The sequence below is a fragment of the Podarcis bocagei genome (genome assembly GCF_964188305.1).
Source record: "Podarcis bocagei genome assembly, chromosome: 10".
Classification (NCBI taxonomy): domain Eukaryota; kingdom Metazoa; phylum Chordata; class Lepidosauria; order Squamata; family Lacertidae; genus Podarcis; species Podarcis bocagei.
The window spans coordinates 36,212,947-36,235,810 of NC_138135.1; the positions used below are offsets into that span (position 1 = coordinate 36,212,947).

Sequence of the window (22,864 nt, forward strand, 5' to 3'; positions counted from 1 at the left end):
CACCCCTACTTGTTCCCGCTTTAAAATTTTGAGGATGTTTTCTTAAAATGTGATTAGTGTGAGATATTAGAGTTACAATTCTGAAGGGTTCCAATCTGTCCCCAGGGTCACTAGAAGCTAAACATTTGAGTGTCTGTGCAGGAGAGATGTTCCTTGTTTGCTTAGATCACTTTCTCATCAAGTCGCACACATGAACATGCCCCACCCTTTTCACACACTTATGAGGCTCATTTTGAACTTTTGATAGCAGAGTGAAGGTCAATTATGCCCCCCCCCAGTATATATTTAGCCTAAAGAAGAATAACACCTGGGTTTCAATCTCAGTTGAAACTCTGGCAATGAAACTGTATGAAGCCAAGCACTCCATACTCACAACACTGTTGCAGCAGCTTCGTGTTAATGCTGTGTCTTTGTATAACCATTTCACCAGGGTCCTAGTCTGATTATGCATCTTGCTCCCAGACAAGGCTTCTTAGGCTGGGGTGGGTGGCTATGCTACTGCAGTTTTCTTGAGTCCTACTGTGAAGGCTGACCGGGAATTATGGCAGTTGTGTAGTCCAAAACATTTGGAGTGCACCAGGTTGGGGACAGTTGTTCTTGAGCATCTTTTTGACATCACAAGTAGGATGGAAGGGGGAGCTCTCCTCATGGTGTGAGTGCCCTTTTCCTTCCTTCCTTCCTTCCTTCCTTCCTTCCTTCCTTCCTTCCTTCCTTCCTTCCTTCCTTCCTTCCTTTCACAACTTTGGCATTCATTATTCAGCCAAGTAGAAGGTAGTGCTGTGATAAGCCTCCTTTAGATAAGGGATTTCATGCTTAAGAAACATAGTCCCTTGGGGTGTGAGCAAGGTGACTATGTAATTTGCATACCTGTGCAGTTTATTTCAAGCTGTTTGGGAAGAAAGAGGAAATGGGAGGAAGCAGAAAAGGTCTGGGTTTGAGCAGATATGGCCCCTTCAACATTTTGAGTTAGGGTGCTTTCACGTTACTTATGAAAAACAATTATTGTGCCACAATTTTCCCGTGTGACCTTGGCTAAGCCATTTTATTGCTGTATCTCATTTATCTGTAAAATGGGAATAATGATGCTAATACTGCACTGACGTACTGCAAGCAGTGGGTACTGCACAAATATTTTAGATCATCTCGACACCTCAGTGTACTTTCATCTCGAGCTTCATAAAGCTGAATCCAGGATAAATCTGCTTTCTTTAGTTCTATCCATGGTCAACTTCAGACCACTTCACACAATTACTGGAGAGTAGGGCTACATGATTGGGCCTGCCCTCTTACATCTACATCCTAGACCTAGAGTCTTCCCCCAACATACATCAACACGCAATCCATGGACCCTGAGGGGTGAGGCAAAGAAGCTGATAAACTTTGGGAGCATGGACAGTGGGGCAGTCCTCTTTCCCTTTCACACCAGTTGCTTTGGTGAGGAATTCACTTTCCAAAGGATGTGAATTAAATCACACCAGTTCCGTTTATCTAGTGTTGCCTTTAGGTCATAGGAGCATAAGACGAGCCAGATGCTTATGAGAAGCCCACAAGCGGGGCCTGGGGTCAAAAGCTGATGCTGTCACACTCACAATTCTCTACAAACCCCAAATCTTAACCTCTTCTGCTATTGCGACAAGACCTTTATCCCATGTGGCATTAAGTTCTTCTAACCACAGGTTTTATTGAAGGTAAAAATGGAGCACAGACCGAAGTTTGCAGGACAGTGTCTGTGGTTACTGGCTTTAAGAAAGGAGTGGAGAAGTCTGATAAAGCACTTGCTAACCTGACAGAAAGGCTTGACACTGACTTAAATATTGTTTTCCAAGCCAGAATATTCTGTCTATGGAAAAGCACAGGAATATGGTTGTGCATTTTGTGCTCTAGTAGCCTCATTGATGAGAAGCAGCATACAAATGTGCCCTGCCATTTTGTGAACTGGGTTTAAGTCCAGTCAGTCATTTCACTTCAGCAGTTCCTCTTTGAGGTTTGCCTGTTTTAGAATTAATTGTAGCATTTACACAGGATTATATATCATTCTAGGCTAGACTATTCATCCATTTAGTCCAGTAATCTGACTGCCAGCAGCTCTCCAAGATCTCAGGTAGAGGGTATTTTCCACCTTCTGCTACTTCCTGAATTCCTTTAACTGCGAGGGACTGAACCTCAGACCTACCTGTGAACTATGGTAATTTCATTGCTTAGTATTAATATTTGCCCAGTACATTGTTAGAATTGTTATGGCCTCATTTTTATATAATTCCCCCCCCCCTCAAAAACTGTGTAGAATTTGCACAGGAGTACTCCTATAGCTGCTAATAACTTTGCTGCACTTCAAAGAAGTGGAAAGCTTGAGGTAAAACCAGAAAGCAGTCTGGATTCTGCATTCTCTTCAAAAATAATGAAACTACAGAGACTCTCAGTTAATATTTGGGCCACTAAATTCCAACACACCTATGCTTCCCAGTCAGCAAACCATGGAAAAACAGATGCCCCCACTTTGTGTCACATATTGCCTGATAAAGAATTTGGGAGGATTCAAAAGCTTGCCACGATTTTCTGACATCTTGCTTGGTTCTGCTAAACATTCCTTAGATGGTTCTGTGGACCCAGGAGTCCCCCCTCCCCATAAACCTCTGCCTCAATGAGCTGAAAATGTAATTGCTTTGCAAAGAGAAATGCAGTTTCACAGGGGTGTGTGTGTGTGTGTGTGTGTGTGTGTGTGTGTGTGTGTAAGAGAGAGAGGGAGAGAATCGGATATGGTGGTCGCTGAAAGACTTTCAGGAGGAGGCAGAAGGGACTGGAATATAATTTAAAGATGGTCAAGGCATAGATGCACCAGGGAGCATTAGAGGAGGGGAAGAATGTGAGTAAAAGGAACAAAAGAAAAAGGCAGGGAGATCTGAGGATTTTCTTACTTTCAGGGATGTGAACAGGCTGATTCTGCCAACTAAGAATGCTTCCTTGTCATATCTCACCGGAAGGCTATCTTCAAATGCACGTCCAGAGTACAAGAGAGAGCACGAAGATGGAAGAAGACGGGATGGAAATGCGCGAGCGATGAGATGGGAGAAATAATCCAGGGGAAAATGGTAAGTAGTAAAAGAGGCGTCAGGGACAGAGGGGGAAAGAGGTTAAATGACAATGAAAAGGGGGGAGACGGGAATGGGAAATGGAGTGGGGGTGGATTACAGATCCAAGTGGGAGGGATTGTGTGTGTGTGTGCAGGGGAAGGAAAGTGCAACATCGGGGAGGTTGCAGTTAAAGATAATGTAAATGTGCCGAGCCTGTTTTCATCAAGTTGTCTGGAGAGCCATCTACTGTCGGCAAGTAGAACAGTCATTAGGGTGAACGCGCTGCCCTGGGTGAGTCAATGTCAGTTCCTTCACTCCATAGCACTGGGCACATACTGAACTTGTCACAGATTAGTAAGTGATGCCAGAGAGTGAGCTGAGCTGGAAACGGCCGGGCCAGCTGCGTGGAGCCTGAGGGGGAGAAAATGCAGCGCTCTAGAGCTCATACCCCCACCAGGACGATTCCCCCAGCCCTTGCTTGTGCCTCAAATAGCAGGACACTGTGCTTGGTGGTAGCAGCTGCCTGGGCCATGTATTCTTCTCCATCCCCACTGCCCCTTCCTCCCCACACACAAATACTGATACCCCTAGGATAATGACCTTCATGACAGACATCACGCACCTCGGATATTCTGCCTCAGCGTGAGATGTGCTGGTGCTTTGCAGCAGTAAGGGGGGAAGCAGATGCCTAGCAGGGTTTTGCAAGCAAAGCACACTGGTGTGACCCTCCTCCTACCTGAGACTCCTGCCTCCTACCTCCACTTTAAAGCTCTTCCCCACACAACTTTGAGGAGCTGGAGCATCCGTGGCAATCACTTTTGCCACTGGTGCTCAGAAATAAATGCTCTTCCAGGTAGAGGTATATACAAGTCCATCTGAGTGACTGGGCATTGACCTCACCTGCCTGATCGCAGCTACATAGGAGTGGCTCCTTCGCTCTCTGCTGAAGCTTATGCTGACAGTTCACTGGGCAACACACAGAAACAGTGCCACAATTTCTGAATTGGTACATGCTAACACCCATAGCTGCAGTAATGAATAAAGGCAAGTGGCCCTGCTGTCCTGATACCAACTACACTATTTCATTTGTCCCTGTTGCTGGAGACTGGGGTAGAATGTTGAGTCCATGGTCTTGTGGCCACTTACATCCCTAGTTCAGGCCCTTGTCTGTAAGAATGGATTTGTAGAATGCCATGCAGTCTGAGTTTGCAGCAACTAGCTCACCTCTTTGCATTCCAGCGTTCCCATGGTAGACCGAGGGAAACAATAGACTTGACTTCCTTCCACCCCTCAAATTCTCCAAATTATTTCCAATCTTCTCTTAAGCATTCTGGGCCCATAACCCCTGTTGGTTGGGAAAGAAATTATTAGGTAAATTCCCTGCATGCCAAAGATCCAGGTTTGGGGTGAATACTCTTTGGTGAGAGAACCCCAGCCGAGATTTAAAATCACAAAATATGCAGCAAAGTAAAGCATGGGAATTTAGGTAGTTAAACATTAAAAGATCCCCTTCTAAGTTGCTTGCAAAGTTCCCCTCTTCCTTTGGCATACAAAGTGACCACATGCATGATAAGTTTAAAATGGTTTACTTACAGACTCTTCAAAGGTCAGATCCATGTGCTTTTCTATACAGCAGTCAGAAAACATAGGCAGCAAAACTTAGGTTCCAAAGTAGTATATAGAAACACAAAGATGGCTTGCAAAAGCCATGCAGTCTGAGAAATTAGCTCCGACCTCCTTACTGGTAGAGTTCACATGATGGAATGGGAGAACAAAGAGCTTGATAATCCATCCTCCCAAGGTGAGGGGGAGTACTCTAGCTAAGCCTGGCAGGATAGCTTACTCTATGGTCTTAACCCTTTCATGCATTAGTTACATCTTAAGCATGTTGGTAATATGAAGCTGGATATCCCACATGTCCTCTGTTAGCCTTTTACTATGATACCTTTCTCCTCTCTGTCCTTCCTGGGGCTTCAAAGCATTTAAAATCCAAGTATTGCAGCCAAGAGAATTGTCCCCATATTCTAGACTCATTACCTCATTTTTATATTCCTTCCTTGTCGTTCTTCCTACATCAGATGTGGACTCCTTGTTCTTCTTCTTCTAGTGTTCTCATCTCAGACTCTGAGCCTCCCTGAAATCTCCACTCTCCACCCAACACACGGGCTCAAACATTCTTTCCCATTGTGTACATTCTCCTGTTTGGCAGTTGCTCCCCCCACCCCCAGATTGCTCACAAAAACACAGTCACCTTTCTGACACACGAAGCGACAACATCTATTTTTTCCTTCAGCTCTTTTCTTATAATGCTCCTCTCACTTAGCCTTCTGTCCCTGCATCATATCCCTGATTCTGCCTGCTTTTATTCCTACAACCAATTCTTGAACAGTGTTGGTTGTCAGGTCCTCTGGTCGGGAGCTGAACTTGTTTTGAGTTTGCATGGTACCTGCTTAGCAAGAGAGAGAAAGCTGCTGCTGTGAATAACTGTGTCAGCATTTATCATGGAAGCCACAGTAGTTGCATTGGCTACTTTGCAATCTTGCTTCTAATGCTGCAGACCTCTCGAGCATTGCTGAATGAGCATGCAGCTTTCTGGCACCCGAATGGAGTTTGAGTTTCTTCACAGAACTGTCAAGCATCTGGGCCAAATGACCAAATTAACACTGTATTCCCTGTATCGGTCAGACCATCTTTTTGGTCTGCTTCCTCCTACTTCTGCTGATCCCAGAGCACACCTGTCTGGCAGCACAGTATGCTGTCCCTATTAACGTCCACTTCACACTTCTGCTCATCTTGCCTGTATGTTCCAGCAATCCAAGATGTTTGCTATCACCAAGGGATCTTTCTCAATCTGGTACATATCAAACTAAATGAGGCATGCTTAGGAATGATTATGACATGACATGGTGCAGAACTGGGAGCAGATGGGGCTTCCCCAAGGATGTTCCAGGTCTCTTTTCAGGGGACTGGAGGGAAGATACAGTTCTCTTAATGACTGCCTGCATATCAGCCAAAAGAGATTACCAGGATGAATGCAGTGTTGTGATCAGCAAACAGGGGGGAAATTCCAATGGAATACAGCTGGGGGGGTTTTTGTGTTTTTTTTGGTTTATTGGTCCACGGTTCTGCAGGTAACTCTGTTTCTTCCATTATAGAATTTCCCTTTTCCACACAGAAAAGAAGAATGAAATGAAGGAAGAATGAGTAGATTCAGGGTGGGAATTTTATTTTAATATGAGATGGGGCAGATGCCTAGGAAAGAAAATGCTCCATATCTAGGATCCTCCTGAAGTTCTCAATGCATTTTTCTCACCGGGCTCTGCTATTTATTCTTCAGCTGATTTATGCTTTTCTGAACGGCATCTTGCCAGAGGCTATTATATAACAAATAGTCTTTGGGAACAGGGCTTTAACGTAAAATCTGGCATGAAGAGGAATCCATGATGTGATGTAGGTCTGTATGGAAACTAAGAGTCAAGCTTGTGTGTGTGTGTGTGTGTGTGGTGCCAGATGACCTTACATTGGTACACTGTTGAAGTTTAGGTTAGCTCACTCAGTAGAACATGAGATTCTAATCTCAAGGTCATGGTCTCAAGCCCCTCGTTGGGCAAAAGGTTCCTGCCTTGCATGGGGTTGGTCTAGATGACCCTCATGGTCCTTTCCAGCTCTCCAATCTATGATTCTATGACAGCAATCACAGCTGGTAGCAATTTACAAAAAACTAAACAAAACACATTAGCATCGCCAGGGTCCAACAGGTTTGATCAGTCATTCTTCTAAATGCAGAAGTTATTCTCCATGTTCTTCAGCTCCATCTACTGGTTCTCTTACAGCTTAACAGAAAGATGTGCAAGCTGGTAGCTTGAACTAAATAGGAAACATTGTAAATGCAGAGCACCTTGCATTATGAAAAAAATTAACATTAACAGGGATATGCTAGCTTCATGGGTAAAAAATCATACTTTGGAAATGCTAGTTTTGTATGAGAAAAATAAGAGAGAATTAGATGGGCTTATTTTTTTTTAGCATTGTGCATTTGACATTTTAAATTTTGTTCATTTGCCTTTCACTTATACCAAGCTAATCAAAGAATGCAAACTCCATCACATTAAAACATCTTAACAAAGCTGGAGTTTACATACAAGCATTAAGGACAGCCACGTGTGAAGACAGCCTGACAGTTTGAGGTTTGTTTGGGTTTTATATAGTGATGTTAATAGTCTGCCCCTTTGCTGATCAGAACAAACCTGCTCATGATTCAGTGTCTGCTTCTTTATGTGCAAGATTTATTACCCATATATCTAGGCAAGTCCCTCCGGAGACTTCAAATATAATATTTTACAGAAGCAGTTTCCCACTTCGCTGTCACATGCATGCACTCACCTTGGAAAATCTCAGCCATCCTCTGCTTCCCTAATTCTCCTGCTCCATGGCTGCTTATTCTGAGAAAAGCATGCTAGGGAGAAGGCTAAGCTGATATTCTTTTCCCAGTCATGCAGGAAATTTTTAATATGGGAGAATTTCATATGCAGGGTTAAGCCAGCACATTCCAGGAATCACTATACCATGCAGTCTTTTCTCAGGGCAGGGTTTTGTTCTGAGCCAAAGGCTGCAGGAAAATTCATTCATTAGCTCTCATAGATGCTGGAGAAGAGACACAATCCCCACATTTTTAAAAAGGAAATATTAAATCATTTCCTCTTCTCTGTAACTTATGAGCTGGCTCCATGAATGCTTTATAGACTGGAATATCTCACCTGTGAAGAATAAGAAGTAGAAATCACCTTTTTTGTATATATAAAAAAGGATTTTAAATAATAATAATAATAAAATGTACTTTTTATCCAACATGTTTGTGTTCTTTTTCAACTTTTGATATTGTAGGTGCAGAAAATGCAAAGCAAACCAAACCAATTCAAAGTCCATTTGTGATACCACTTTATGTTAATTGGACCACAAATAGTTTGTCCTTGCATAAAGGAACTAAGTTTTACAAATTCTCACAGTTAAAAGAAAATACTTTTTAAAATGAGGTTATGCAGTATTTCTGTATCCTCAGTACCATTCAGATCTTGCCTGAGTGAATATTAGAAAACACATGTGTTTCAAATCAAACTAATAATTAGCATAAGAAAGCTGGAAGGAGAAACATTTGGAAAACACACCACATTGAAAGAATCCATTCTATTCTATTTGAAGTTGTTCTCTAGAGATTGGAGAGTTTGGTCTTGAGTCCTCTAAGAACAAATTCCCATCTCTCAGTGTTGCAGAGAGCATCAGTTATGTACATGTCTAGGTTCCTTTCCATTGTAGATTTCCTCTTCTGGGGAGGTGTGAGTTCTGCTTTAGTGAGCGTAGTTGCAGAGCAGTTTGTACTGCTCCTTGTGGCAAAATTGTAATGTGGGTCAACAGGAACAAATGACAGGCATCATGTACCTAAGAAACTGTTATCTAAGCATTAACACAGAAGAGAGAAAGTGTGTTGAAGGGGGATTAGAATAAGCAAATAATATTCTAATATAAAAGGAATCTAGAGTATGAAATAGATAGCGTAAATAATGTTAGCTTAATAAAAGTGGACAATCCTTGTTATCAGTAACATCCCCAATGTTTTGTAAAAGCATAGTGCGTAATATCCTGACATCTAACGGGCAACATGGGGAGGCCCCATAGCTAGCAGCCCTTCTGCATACTTGGCACATGGGGTCTCCTGAAGTATGCTAAGGTTCAAGTCGGTTCAAACCTAGTTATAATAATAATAATAATAATAATAATAATAATAATAATAATAATAATTTATTATTTGTACCCCGCCCATCTGGCTGGGTCTCCCCAGCCACTCTGGGTGGCTCCCACAGAGACCAAAAATACACTAAAATGTCACACATTAAAAACTTCCCTGAACAGGGCTGCTTCTTAAGATGTCTTCCGAATGTCAGGTAGTTGTTTATCGCTTTGACATCTGATGGGAGGGCGTTCCACAGGGCGGGCGCCACTACCGAGAAGGCCCTCTGCCTAGTTAAAAGAATCATGGGAAGGATCTCAGAGAGCCAACGCTTGTCATATAGACTGTACTGACTTGGGATCAGGGCAACTTGAGAACTTCCAAAATACTCATTTGAGTACTACCTTTATTAGACCACCCAAATCTCCCAAATTAGTGGGCAAGCTTTCAAGTTCTGAAGAAAGGGCTCCATTTGAATGCTACCTCCTCCTGTTCTTCATCTTCTTATGGGATGCAGACATGGGATGGCTTGAACAACAGCCCTTTTCTCTCCCCCAGCTTCTCCTGGCATTGCCCTACTTTGTCACAGCCAGAGGAGGGGAGGTGGTTGGCATGGGAAATGGTCAGGTATTGGAAGGGAATTGTATCCCAGCAACATATCTGGGGAGTGACATATTTCCCATCCACTTCAAAATGATGGTTAAGGCTGGAGCCTCTGACATCTACATTGCCCTGATGCATCTAACTCCCCCCCCCCATGCATTCCAGTAGCAGCTAGATGCTGATGCTCAAATCCCAGGGCTGTTGTGTTTGGGGAATTTGCTTCTAATTAATTCTGGGGAATTTAAGATGTAATTTCTCCTGTCTTCCTTTGTGACCTGCATAGTTGGGTTCATAGGCAAGATGCTCATTTTTGTGTCATGTCAAGATTCACACGCTGCATAATTGACTGTAAGGCAGCTCATATTTGTGCAGCTGAGTCCACAGGCTATTGTTTGTGTGCCTTCACCTTCTCTGTGGCAATCACCTGGCTTTTCTATTGTTTGTTAAATTTGTTTAGTGAAGTGTAATCCCCCTGTCTTTTATAAGACACTACTGTGTGATTTTCTGTCGCTTGCAGAGGTGAGACTCATCAGCCTTCTAAGCTGGAATCTTCTGTCCCTGGAGGAATTCACTCTTTTCTTTGATGGGAATAGGTGTAACTGAGACATAATTTAACGAAAGAGAACAATGTTGAAATTCTGCTTTCTTTTTTTGTGGGGTTTTCATAGCACACACAGGGAAAGGACGTAGTCAAGATGCTGGTTTCAGGTATGCTTGTATTTGCTTCTGCTTATCTTTTAATTTGAAAGGTAATAATTCAAGAAACAGTCTGGGCTAAGTGAAAACTTCTTTTTCTTGTTTTCTTTGGGTTTTTTGGACTGGGTATTCTTATCCACATCCAAGCTTGGCATCACTTGGCTTCTTGCAAAAGCTGATTTCCAAATTTACTTCTTGAAAGTAACATTCCCTTGATTTTATTTATTTTTAAAGGCAAGCATGGCACACTCTTTTTGGAACCAATTTCAAAACAGTTTTCTCCTCTCCTTTCTTTGTTCTTTGCTTCTGTTTTGCTTTCATTTTCCATGGCAGGGTGGACCCAAGCGAGGGGGAGGGGAATCAGACGCTTGACGTATGATTTACGCCTTCCCCTGTTCTCTGCATAACTCTATATGCACAGAAGATGGATGGAAGATGGAACCACCCTGCTACTTTTTAAAAGGTACAGTGGTACCTCAGGTTAAGAACTTAATTCATTCTGGAGGTCCGTCCTTAACCTGAAACTGTTCTTAACCTGAGGTACCACTTTAGCTAATGGGGCCTCCTGCTGCTGCCGCACCGCAGCGGCGGTGGCGCAATTTCTGTTCTCATCCTGAAGCGAAGTTCTTAACCTGAGGTACTATTTCTGGGTTAGTGGAGTCTGTAACCTGAAGCATCTGTAACCTTAAGCGTCTGGAACCAGAGGTACCACTGTATTTCTAGATGGGCTATAAATGGGTTGTTGGGTTGTTGCAAAATGGTTATTGTCAGCAGTTGGGGTTTTTGTGTTCTAGTAGGATTTTATCCAAAAATGGTGAATCTAGATTAAATTTGTGGGGTGGGGAGATACTGGCTGGCAGTTTGGTGACAATGACATTTTGCGGGTGCTCCCCAAAAAAGGGGGGAGTGTGCATGAGAAACGCCCCCTAAAAGGAAATAGGACCTTTTCTGCTAGAATGAATATTCTGAAGTTTTCTAAGTACGTTTTTGAGCACAATTCAAAGTGTTGGTGCTGACCTTTAAAGCCCTAAATGGCCTTGGTCCAGTATATCTGAAGGAGCGTCTCCACCCCCATTGTTCTACCTGGACACTGAGGTCCAGCGCTGAGGGCCTTCTGGTGGTTCCCTCACTGCGAGAAGACAAATTACAGGGAACCAGGCAAAGGGCCTTCTCGGTAGTGGCACCCGCCCTGTGGAACACCCTCCCACAATGTTCAACTACAACTACCAGACTTTTAGAAGACATCTGAAGGCAGCCCTGTTTAGGGAAGCTTTTAATGTTTGATGCATTATTGTATTTTAATATTTTGTTGGAAGCCACTCAGAGTGGCTGGGGAAGCCCAGCCAGATGGACAGGGTATAAATAATAAATTAGTAGTAGTAGTAGTAGTAGTAGTAGTAGTAGTAACAAACTATCAGGTTTCTTGCTAATTCAGTCCCTGGGCATATTGGGAGTTACATGAGTGTTCACTTCCAGAGGACCCCTCTTCATCTTAATAGATATATGACATGGCTGCCATATTTCAAAGTATTGCATAAAATGCCAGGGTCTCTGTGGAGGAGTGTACTTGGCTGTTCTAGGCCAGTACCAGTTTGGGCATATGGCTCTCCCTTTTTTCTTCTGTTCAGCTGGCAGTGAGCATAACATCTTGTGTTTCATTTGGTAGCAATCTTCCTTCTGGATGCTCTCTTTCCAGGATGATGTGGGGAAATTTTACATTCTAAAACAGGGCTGGGGAAGCTGTGGCCCTCCAGATGTTGTGGACTCTAACTCCCATCAGCCCCAGCCAGTGTGGCCGAGGGTTGGAAATGATAGGAGTTGGAGCTCAACAACATCTGGAGGGCCACAGCTTCCCTATCCTGATTCTAATGTCCCTTGTGTTCTGCTAGTTTCAAGCTTTTGGCCTGCTTGAAATCTATACACATCCTTATGTGTCAGAAAGGCACTGATGGGAGCTATTTGTGGCTTGATGTTATCATTGCCACCATTCTCCTGACAGTGCTAGTAAGTGAATGTAATCTTATGCATGAGATCAAATAAGTGCTAGTAAGCAATTGGAAGGTTAAAATGTATTATGCTGGATATGTGCCTGAAATGTGCAGCTTTCATTTTCACTGATAGGGTCATTCCAGAACCAGGCACAAATTGGTAAAACTACAAGAGACAACTGGGGGTTGGAAGACTGTCCAAGATGATCTCTCCCATCACTAAGTAGACTTATCTATATATTTTTTCTATTTTCTACTTTCTGCTGGCCTTTGGTGTCCTTCACATTTGCCACTTTGTTTGTAATTTCTCATTGCATTATTTCATGCCAACTGCTAGGCATTTGTATATCGCCATCTAAATGAAATAATAACAGTGTACAAAATAGCCACATTAGCGGGTGTCCCATTTATTTCAGGCATTTGAAGAAAATGTTCTTTGTGGTAGAAAGGAAAGCACAGTTAAGGAGACCTGATTTACATCATGACTAACATGCTTGGAGGTTTGACTGTGAATTAAGGCAAACACTTCATTTGAGCATTGCTACAAACAATGCAGATGTCGCCCAGAGGTGCCCAGGATAATGCTAACAAATTTTTAATTTCTAAAACTAAAATTGAATTATTGCCATTTGGGGTAGGGGGTTATTATTCTTTTTTAAAAAGAGAGATATAAGTCTGCTAATATGATTTCTAAGAATGCAGTAAATTACTGTCATTACAAAGCCCTTTGGTACTCCTGGCACCAAAGTGATGGCAAGAATATTGGTCGGTAAGTCACTTTACTATGCAGAAGGCTAATAAAGCTTTCTTTTTTAAAAGAAGAAGAAGAAGAAGAAGAAGAAGAAGAAGAAGAAGAAGAAGAAGAAGAAGAAGAAGAAAGAAGAAGAAGAAGAAGGGGGATATGAGTTAAGGATTAACTTTTAGGCAATCTGATTTGATTTGTTGACCATTGTGTAGCTTGTGGTTAATAAACAACATTTTAGTATCCATTAGCAGAGTTTTGCTTATGGCTACAAGCCACAGCACTACCCCTTTAATAGCTCGAACTTCTCTGGGGAGCAAGGTGGAACAACTTATTGGCTACCTTGGAGCTATCCATGGTCCTGCTGCTGTTGACCTTGCTCTCTCTTGCTACCTGTTACCCTGCATCTTGAATTCCAAGTTATGCTTGCTAACTGTCTGAGGTCCAGTAAGTAATTGCTGGCTACCACATTGATGGAAGTATGTATCCTTTAAAATTAGGATTAAGAACCTGTGGGCTATATGTGACCTTGGTCAAATTTCATGGGGTGTATGTGACCTTGTTCTAATTCCACGTTGCTCACATAAATGAAGTAGCACAGAGAGGAGGGGAGAAGTGTGTGACAGAAAGAGAGAGAAAGAGAAAGAGGAGAGAGAGAGAGAGAGAGAGAGAGAGAGAGAGAGAGAGAGAGAGAGAACAACACTATCCAATTCTGCAATTCTGCATACTTCACCTACTTTTGTCTGGCTTTGCACACCATTGGCTTGGCTGCACCCTTCATTGGTTCTGGTCTTGCTTACCATCATCTGTGGTCCCCTGCTGATTTTTACCGTGGGTCAGTGGGAATGGGGCATACTATCACATTACAAGGAGCCTCTCCATGCAGTAGTTAATGTATGCTAATGTCCCTGAATGCTTGCAGAAAACTCTGAGGCATGCCTTCACTTCATATAGGGGACACACACAGAGGCATGCTCACATTGTGTTTTTTATTACTAAAAAGCTTGTTCTGTTTTATTTGAATTGTGCTCACACATTGGAATAATGTGACATTTCTCAAGCTATGAGTCTCAAAGAGAACTCAGCTGTATCGTCAATCTGAATGATAGGAAACAAGGCTTTATTAGTTCCCTTCAGCATGTAAGTCCACACATTGAAAAGGAAAGTGTAAATCCCTACCATGACATGACATGGTTTCCATGTTCTCATCCTAATGTCCACACATTTAATGTAAAATGTCTGCAATGTAGAAGCCTATGCAACTGGTCCTCATGTAAGCATCTGGGTTTTCTGGAACCCTAATCATGCCTATACAGTGGTGCCCCGCAAGACGAATGCCTCGCAAGACGGAAAACTCGCTAGACGAGAAAACTCACAGAACGAATTAATTTCGTCTTGCGAGGCACCACTGTATGTGCAATTTTCCCCATCTCTGATGTTCATACTAATGCATCAGTATTCAGGAACAGGGACACAGGGAAGTCTGTTGGATCAGATCAAAGGCCCTGCTGCCAGCAGTGATCAACCAGGTCCTTCTCAGAAGATCACAAGCAGAACATAAAGGCAAAAGCCCTCCCTTTCCTCTCTACTGTCCATCTTCTCAACAACTGGAAAAACTCAAAGCCTGCACTTGCAGCAATTTCACAGGCTCAGTTACCACTACTAGAGCTGTTTCTCTGAATCCTTCCATTGTTATGTTTTGATACCCCATACCCGGATGCCCTCCAGGCATTTTGAACTACAATTCCCATCACCCTCAGCCTGGGTGTGGGGCTGATGGGAGTTGTAGTCCAAATTGTCTGGAGGGCTCTAAAATGGAGAAGGCTGATCCAGAGATATGAAGCTCAGTAATCCATCACAGTTAAGGCAGCAATCATTTATGTTTCCAAGACAGCAAATGCAATGTTGCTTAAGTACAAAGGATCCAGCGTTCCCAGGAGAGTCAGCAAAATGAATCAGACAAGTGAGAGCTTTTCATTTTAACTTGCTTAACCATCCTTCTAAAGGGTAACTTTCAAACTGACCTTAAAAAAATAGTCTTTCAGGCTAGAATGTTGTAGACTAGGAGTGAACAAATCCTCCACATATTTTTTCTCTTCCTTGTTCCATATACTGTTTCTTTCCCTCAATATGCTCGTCTTTGAATTTTGAATTTCTGGAAATGGGCTGTGTGATTTTCCTCGATCACCCTCGGTTTATTTCCTTATTTATATTTCACTTTTCTATTAAAATAGTAAGGAATGCGGCTTACAATAAAAGGGAACAATTAGCGGTTTTGACACAGCAATATTTATTTCCTTATTTATATTGTGCTTTTCTATTAAAATAATAAGGAAAGTGGCTTACAATAAGAGGAAACAATTAGTGCTATTCTGACCCCTTGCTGATTTTCACATACTTTTATCTCTCTCAAATGCTCTCAAAGTTGTGCTCTCTTGTATATCTTTGTGGTCACAAGAAAGACCTGTGAGTGTGTGGTGGGGCTTTCCCTATGGTCTGCGTGACTCCTTCCACCTCTTTCCATCAGAATGAAGCTCCCTCTCCCTGCTTGACTTTCTAAGAAGGAACATCACTTTCCTTCTCATCTCCTTCAAATGGTTGAAATGAAGACCATTCAAAGATTTGTCACAACCCTGAAAACAGTACATCCTTAAAAGAGAACAGCAATAGAGAGACATTGGTAGTTAAACATCACTAATAAAATGTCAAGAGGCAGCAGTACTAAAACTTGAGCAAGAACATCATAAAACATCAGGTTACTGGTGAAAACCTACACTAAGAAAGGGTTTCCATCCATTGAAAGATGGAATGAGAGAGAGCCTGGCAAATTTCCATACCAGAAGTGGTCCCACAGTCATAACACCACCAAGGGCTGAAGTCCTCATCTCATCCTCATCCTTCTGATCTCACTTGGATCAATATATATTATCAAGGTGATAGTTTAACTCCTGACCAAACAACCTTAGATATATCCAAGGATTTTTATTTGGTTTAAAGGTGATATTGTTCCTCATAACTGATTCAACTAACATTATCCCGCTTTTACTAATCATGTGTTGCCATCGACTCCATTGCATGTTGGGGTAGACAAACCTATCAATTATGGTTTTGCTTTTGCTCAGTTTCTTATTCCTGCCCCATCTTAAGTTTACTTTGGCACATTTGCATATCAGTTTGAATTTTTAAATGCAAAACAAAACATCTCCATGAAAATTATCAGCATTTTAGCATGGATCCCCACTGGAATACATAGTGTTATGAATTTGCAGGGGAAAAGGATCCCCTAAAATTCCTGTGTGCCAGATTCTCCCCATAATTTCTGGAATTGGTAAATGTGGGGTTTGAAGTCAAGCCAGCTTCCTCATGAAATTGATGTAGAGATATGCCACCCAAGAACAAAGGTAAGTGATAGGGGAGCCATTTTCAGGAGGCTATTGAAACGAGGTTGCCAGGGTGACAGGGAGGATGCCGGAAGCGGAAGGGGGGGGAGTTGTTTTCTTCAAAGACTGCTGAAAAGGAGGAAGAGGAGGTAGGGGCTGAAGCACAGCAGCGAACTCCTATGGGCCAAGGGAGCTTCTCCCCCCCATAAAATATTTGAGGGGGCTAGGATTCCCCAAGAGATGCGGGTGGCACTGTGGGTTAAACCACAGAGCCTAGGGCTTGCTGATCAGAAGGTCAGCGGTTTGAATCCCCGTGACGTGGTGCGCTCCCGTTGCTTGGTCCCTGCTCCTGCCAACCTAGCAGTTCGAAAGCACATCAAAGTGCAAGTAGATAAATAGGTACCGCTCTGGCGGGAAGGTAAATGGCGTTTCCGTGCGCTGTTCTGGTTCGCCAGAAGCGGCTTAGTCATGCGGTACGCCGGCTCCCTCAGCCAATAAAGTGAGATGAGCGCAGCAGCCGCAGAGTCGGTTATGACTGGACCTAATGGTCAGGGGTCCCTTTACCTTTACCTCTTTAGGTCTCCCCAAAGTTGATGAGCATTGCCATCAAATGGTATGTGGGCACCACATCATGTGATCAATTATGTGGGTTGGGGCTTACCTGCTCCCCCCATTTTTTAAATTCAAGTTGGCACCCTTGGGCTGAAGGCCAGAACCATCTTGGTAGGCTGGGACAGAGGCAGAGAGATGGCATTCAGGATGCCTTGAAATCCAGTGCTGCCCTGCTGGGGGAGCAAGCCCTGCTTGGTATGTAACGCTCTTGAAAGTAGACCCTGGTGTCAATATGTGTTAATAAATCTATTGGGGGGGAGGAATATGTGTTAATAAATCTTATTTCTTAAAAACATGACCATATCCACTGTGTCTTGATTCCCAACAGAAACACAACCCTGGGGAAGGGCCTGGCACCCCCCTGGAATCTTGCTACTGCTCAGCAGAGATTGGGTGTGTTACCCAGCCTTTGTAACAATATTTTTCTATGCATTTCCCCCTAATATATACAGTGTTTTTAAACAATTCTGCCCAGTATAATGTATTTTAGTATATTATTTTCATAGATACATTTTATGCCTATTTTCCCATAATACGTGTTTTATTTCAGTAAGCTTTTTTTGGGGGGGGATACATTGCAAAATTTGGGGAAATGCAAATTTTGTAGGACACCTGTATTTGGCTGGCATACTGTTTCAATAAGTGCAAATTATGTAGGTTTGTGAACACCCTCCCCCCGATCTTTATACACATGTACTGAATTAATCACGGGTCATTTCTAGCATCCAATCACAGCCATGACAGAAAATGAATAAGGCTTGACTTTTGAAAACCTCAGTCACAGGCCCTCAGCTGAACCAAATCTTCATACCAACCAAATTCTGTCTTCAGGTACTTTATTTTACGAGAGTTGAAGACAATTTTCTACCACAATTACTGCCCAAGTCAGGGACACCCCTCCTCCAACGTCTTACCATAGTCTGTGTTAAAGCCATTTTTTCGCAAACTTTTGTAGTGCTTCAGAAACCTACAAACCTAATGCTAAAACATGATCCTGCTTTATGTTTAATCAGACTATTGATCCATCTCTCTCAGTATTGTCCACTTTGATTAGAAACAAATCTTCAGATTTCATGGACTTTTAAATCCCTGCTGAGGCATCTGCACGTGAAACTGAAGCCTCCTGCTCACGAGGCATATGCCACACAGCTATCATGCAGTCTTTCCTTTTAAACAATGAAACGGAAACGGAAAATAAACAGAGTTGTTGGTCAAGAGAGCTCTATCATGCAGCCTTTAGATCCCTGAAAAGCAATAGGGTTGGGTACAGATGAAGCTAGTCACAAGTCCTATGAATTTTGATGAAACTAAAGTGTGACTCATTTGGATTTTGGATCCAGCCCACTGCCTGTATAACATTCCAGCTATGATCAGCAGAACGATAATTGGCACAGTGCTGATTTCTGCTCAAGACAAAGCAATGCTCAACTTCCTCAAAAAAATTATCTGTCTAGATGAAAGTCCTGAGTTCATACCAAGAGAGGAACAGGCACACAGACAGATGCCTGTCTTAAAAAACAAAAGACTAACCTAAACATGGGATGGGGAACTTCATGTTGCTGGAATAAAACTCCCTTACTATTGTTATGCTGGCTGGGGATGGTGGAAGTTGAAGTCCAACAACAACTGGAGGGGTCACAGTTCCCCACTCCTGGCCGAAACTCTGCATTATATGGCACACAAGCAACTCAGGAATTCTGCTTGAGGGTCTGCCTACCAAGGGTCAGGAGAGAATACATTCCTGTTCTATCTTCCTGGGTTGAAATTATGTTAAGGGGGTATCTCCCCCTTCAGCTCCTTCCTGATGGGCTGAAATGCCATGTTCTCTGATGCAGAGAGGTGTCCCCATGTCCACAGGGTCACACCAGACTGGGGGATCATCTTGCAGGGAGGTAACATATGGAGAGGAAGATGTTACAGGCGCCTTTCAGATATGCCTCTATTCTACTCCTAAAAACAGACCCCGTGCCTCTCTCTACTTTCTGCATGCTTGGGGAAGATCTGGGTTTTAAACACTTAGATCTGCTGCTCTCGTAGCTAGATTGGCCTTGACGTGGGGGCAGGGAGGTGGGGGGGATCCTTGCTTTCTAACCAGTTTGACATTTAATCAAGAAAACGGAAATGCTTGAAAAAGGCATGGGCTATTTCTGTGCTGGGAGACCTGCAACCATCCAAGTATGAATCATTAGGGTGGGAAGAAGCTGTCACTTCAGTATCTTGCACAATAGAGAGAAGCAAGCGGATAAACATTTTTCCAGCCTTTGAGATTAATTTGGGACTAGCTTGCCCCATGTGCTTGCAGTTGCTGCTGCTTCAATCTACTACAGCTAGCACAAGGTTGTTGTTGAAAACACAGAGCCGGCTGCAACACTACCCCCCAATTGGCTTACAGTTTCTTGCCACCACCCCTCAATCTGCCTTCAAACTGGGGCAAGGGGAACCCAAAATCTGCAAAGCAGGAAAGCACTTAATAAATTCTCTCTTTTTTTTTAATAAATTTTTTATTGGTTTTACAACATTTTTTAAACAATACAAACAAATAAAAAGACAAACAAACAAGTATAATTTCATAACCTTTTTTTCATAACCCTCATTTCTCGGACTTCCCCATACCTCCCCTTTCTGCATCCCAATTTACCAAATTATTTCAGCAGCTTCTAAATAATTTTTGTCAAATATATGTTCTCTTAATCTTTTCTTTAACTTAATCATATATCAGCACTTAATAAATTCTCCCCATCGCTGTGTGCCAGACACTAATCTGTTGTTCCCTAGCTCCCTCCCCCTTAAACTAAAGAGCACCTATCATTTTGGGACTAATTCTTGAGGTGGGAAAGGACACATCCAAAGCCCAGGGTCCAATTTATGAGTTTAAATGTGACTGCCTAAAAAGCCAATCCCAGCCTTCCCCAGCCTGATGCGTTGCAGGTGGACCGAAAGTCTCATAAGCTCCAGTCGCCATGTCCAATGGTCAGAGGTGGCAGGCGTGGTATTATTGAAGAGCTGGAGGGCATCAGGTTTGGAAAGACTAGCCAAAATTATACCATCTCAGCGAGGGGCTCCGAACTTATGGGCAGGGCTTTATTTCCAGCTGGAACTCACAGGAACTCAGTTCCAGCACCTCTCTGCTTTTATAGCTCTTTGTCTTGAAGCCGGAGTTACACTAGAAAGCTGCACATAGAGGACAGCCTTCTGTAGAGTGGGACACGTGGTCACCCTTCTGTAAACATCTGGTCTTATAGGGAAATGACCTTACACATGGTCATGATTTTGGCAACTGTTATGTGGCTGACAAAGGCCAGCCATTACAGACAGAGGGTGATATTCCATGCTTGTCCTCCTCAAGGTGGGTCCATTGAAATTAATGGATAGGATTAACTCTGGTTTAATTTGTCAATTTATTGCAACCCAAACTTTCTTATCACATGAATGCAATGTTGGTCAAAGCAAGCCTTTAGAGAAAAAAGTTCTGCCTCCGCCCAGAGGAAACATTTTCTTCTGTCCTCAGGCTTTGGAATGCAGTTGCAGAGTCAGGTCTCACAGAAATGAAATATTTCCCCTCCTTTCTTGTAGGATTGCCATCTCCCCCCCCCCCTTTTAAAGGGAAGATGGCTGTATGCTTTTAAGAGCTACACAGCAAGCAGAAATTACGCTGATGTTAAAAGGGATGTTGTTGTCCTGCCTGGGTCATTATCACCAGAGTAGACACATTTCCCATTTGATAATGGGCTAATCAGAGCATTAGATTTTAGAACTCTCAATATGATGTTTTCTGCAAACTTTCTCAGTGTGTATGGTAGGATGACTTTAGCCACTGGCATAGTTGCTCCTAGTTGCTCTCTTGTTGCTGATTCTCAGCAGCAAAGTTTGCTTTGGTTTAAAATGAACTTGATGCAGGTGACAGAGCATTGCAGGTCATTGTGGCAGCGGCAGCAACAAAATCCTTGTGTCTGCAACAATTCTAACAAGTGGTCAAGCCTGAACTTCCTTGTTTTAAAATTTCAAAAAAAGGGGGGGCACATATATGATCATTCTTCTCTTTCTGACCTTCAAGTTTCTACAGTGTCCAGAAAATTTTGCTTCCAGTGAAAATAGAGGAACAAAAGGAGATGGAAGATCTGCAGAAGTAACAACTGAGCATATAAATGGAAGGAGATGGCAAAGTTGCCCCCCCCCCACTAGGAGGAAACTCCCCTCTCCCCAGGGAACTGTAATTTAAGTAATACAGAACAACATTTGTCTTTGAAGGGGTATCTCAAATGAACTGTTTAATGCCGATATCTGCAGAGATGCAAGACCATCAGCATAAATTAATTATTAGGGAGCACACGACAGCATTATTGAATGGGGGGGGGGAGGTGAGATTCCAGTGCAAACCTAAAGAGTGGAAGAGCAAGATAAATACTAGGAAGCAGCAAGTAAGCTCCTTATCAGACTCTGTGGTTTTGGATGGCGTATGGTCAGTCTCATTAGCATATCTTAATTAGGAATTAGCCTATCATTTGTGGAACAAATCATGATTTAAGACACTTGGGGTTAGAAATAATTAATTTATGCTTTTAAAAGGCACATTTTGGTATGTGTTGAAAGTGCCGGGTATATAGAACACACAGCCATCCATTTAACTTTTCCTCCTTTCCTTATGGTCTCCCTTTACCTAAGACACATAAGAAAAGTCCACCAGCTTTAAAATGCTAGTTTGACTTCCCACTTACACACAAAACTGTTGCTCATGTCGTATAAACACAGCTGCACCTCTAAACAGTTTGCTCAGCTGATCTCTTCTAAGCATTCTCTTATTATATTTTTTTAACCTATTTGAATAGGCTTTAAAGTCTCACTTCAAAAGCAATAGTGTCCAGCCTAAGCATAATGGATGGGGAAAACAGACTTGTTGCCTGGTGGGAATAAACAATTCTGCAGACAATTTCTCTCCAGATGTAGTTGGACTACAACACCCATCATCCCTGAAGACATGCTGGCTGGGGTCATTGGAAGCTGGAGTCCTGCAATATCTGGGAGGCCCAAGCTTCCTTGTTTCTTCTCTAAACCTTGTGCAGTAAATGAGCAACAGCTGTACGATTTTATTTATATCTATAAGATTTTGCAGACTTTGGCTGTGAACTGGGGCCCTACAAAAATAAATCAAGTTGCACCCCACTGCTTCAAATTGGGCCCCACTGGCTAGCTCAGAGTCTAATAGTTGCTGGGCCTGAGTTGTCCTGCCCTTGCATGAAGTCTTGGGTTTGCAATTTTGGGAGAGGGGAGACTGCCCACTGGGGAGTGGGCTGGCTGGGAAGGCCTCCTAGATTTTGCCTACTTAAATCCGGCACTGGGTTAAGGCAGCAGCCACCCCTCTGCCGCCACCATCGCTGCAGCATCAACTGTACTGTAGTATTTATTTGTTTATTGATTTAGCCACGCCCCCCCGGCCAACCAGATTGGTCGACCCAAGGAGAGACTCCCTAATGGTGTGGGGGTTAGTCACACCCCCCGCACAGAGGGGAGAGCTCGTGATGAGCCCACAAAAAGGAAATGGCTTTGGTGGGCAGGCACTTGGGGGCCGCAAGAGATTGCTTTTTCAAAATTGCCTGGGGGGCTGTTTGAGATCAGCCCGGGGGGCGCAAGTGGCCCCCAGGGCGGACTTTGGACATACCTGAGCTAATGGAATAGGTTGCTGTGTGGCTCCCCCAACAGTTTATCCAGTTTGCAAAAAGGAAAGGAAAAGCTAGGGATCTGAGCTAAGAGATGGCCTTTAAATGAGTTCCTGGAGGCTGCTTTATACTGGACCCACCGGCCTGACATAAAACTGCCCTGTCTTTTTCTAAATGCAAGGCAGCTTTTTGGTATTTTCAGTACTGGGGAGGGAGAGAAGAGGTTTGCCCTCCTTCTTGAACCACTTTGGCTGAAGTGGAGTACATTGGCATTTCAAATAGGCTGCCTGATACTCCCCCCCCTCCCCGAGGTAGTCCCATTAACCTTGCACTTCTTATTTCTGCACAATGGCTGATAGAGGGAGAATCAGGTATAAAGGCTTGGAAATCTTT

The 22,864-nt window shown here is 43.1% G+C and overlaps 1 protein-coding gene across 3 annotated transcripts in view; it reads left to right on the forward strand.

The window, feature by feature from the left end:
• Positions 1 to 2,752: 2,752 nt before the first annotated feature.
• The window catches only part of GSG1 (germ cell associated 1), a 114,070-nt gene continuing 93,958 nt past the window's right edge, over positions 2,753 to 22,864 (forward strand). For all 3 annotated transcript variants that reach the window (XM_081209572.1, XM_081209574.1, XM_081209578.1), the window contains exon 1: positions 2,753 to 3,089. The gene's annotated coding sequence lies outside the window, so the exon portion shown is untranslated. The remainder of the gene's footprint in view (positions 3,090 to 22,864) is intronic.